The sequence below is a fragment of the Piliocolobus tephrosceles genome, chromosome 14, assembly GCF_002776525.5.
Source record: "Piliocolobus tephrosceles isolate RC106 chromosome 14, ASM277652v3, whole genome shotgun sequence".
NCBI lineage: Eukaryota > Metazoa > Chordata > Mammalia > Primates > Cercopithecidae > Piliocolobus > Piliocolobus tephrosceles.
Genome location: NC_045447.1, coordinates 101594884 through 101596100, shown reverse-complemented (window position 1 = coordinate 101596100; position 1217 = coordinate 101594884).

The window sequence follows — 1217 nt, the reverse complement described above, 5'->3', positions numbered from 1 at the left end:
GTGCAGTCTAACCCTAGCCAACAGGGGAAGGACACAGCAGCAGAGGCCGCCTGCCTCAGCGGTAAGAACCCCTTCCCCTCCCTTGTCCAAGTGTGCGCTCACCATTGCTCCATCTGTGAGGGCGCACCCTTCTATAGAAGTACCTTGCCTTGCTGAGAATCAAAAAGAAAATTTTATATTCAAGTACTATTTCTTTTGCAGTACCCAAATTTTATGTATAACTCTCAGTGTCCACAGGGTACCAAAGCCAGGCAAGTTGATAAAAGAGAAGAAACAAACAATTTAAAGAAGAGTATCCGCCGGGCGCGGTGGCTCAAGCCTGTAATCCCAGTACAGGCTGAGGCAGGCGGATCACGAGGTCAGGAGATGGAGACCATCCTGGCTAACACGGTGAAACCCCGTCTGTACTGAAAATACAAAAACATTAGCCAGGCATGGTGGCGGGTGCCTGTAGTCCCAGCTCCTTGGAAGACTGAGGCAGAAGAATGACTTGAACCCGGGAGACGGAGCTTGCAGTGAGCCGAGATTGCGCCACTGCACCCCGGCCTGGGCGATAAAGCGAGACTCTATCTCAAAAAAAAAAAAAAAAAAAAAATCCAATTATGGATAAAGTAAATATTTTAATAGATATGAGAGAATACTATGAATATTTTATACATTTGAACAAAAGCCTTAGACAATATGAATAGCTTTCTAGAAAAATCAGTGACCAAAACTCATTGAATAAAATAGAAAACCTGAATAGACCTTTAACTGTTAAATGAACTGAATCACCAAAAATGTATCCACAGAAACAAAACAAAAGGCAAGCCAAGATGATTTTGCAGATGTGACCTACCAAACCCTTCAAGGAACAGATCATCTCTAGTTTTATACAGTTGCACCTAAGAAGAATAAAAGAAAGCTCTTCAATTTGTAACTGCCCAAGGGGTTCTCCTTGCCCACTGCCTGGACAGGGGGAATCGCAATAGAGAAAGAGGTAGTGTTTTTGTTTTTGTTTTGAGACAGAGTCTCGCTCTGTCGCCCAGGCTGGAGAGCAGTGGCGCAATCTCGGCTCACTGCAAGCTCCACCTCCCAGGTTCACGCCATTCTCCTGCTTCAGCCTCCTGAGTAGCTGGGACTACAGGTGCCCGCCACCGCACCTGGCTAATTTTTTTTGTATTTTTTAGTAGAGACAGGGTTTCACCCTGTTAGCCAGATGGTCTGGATCTCCTGAT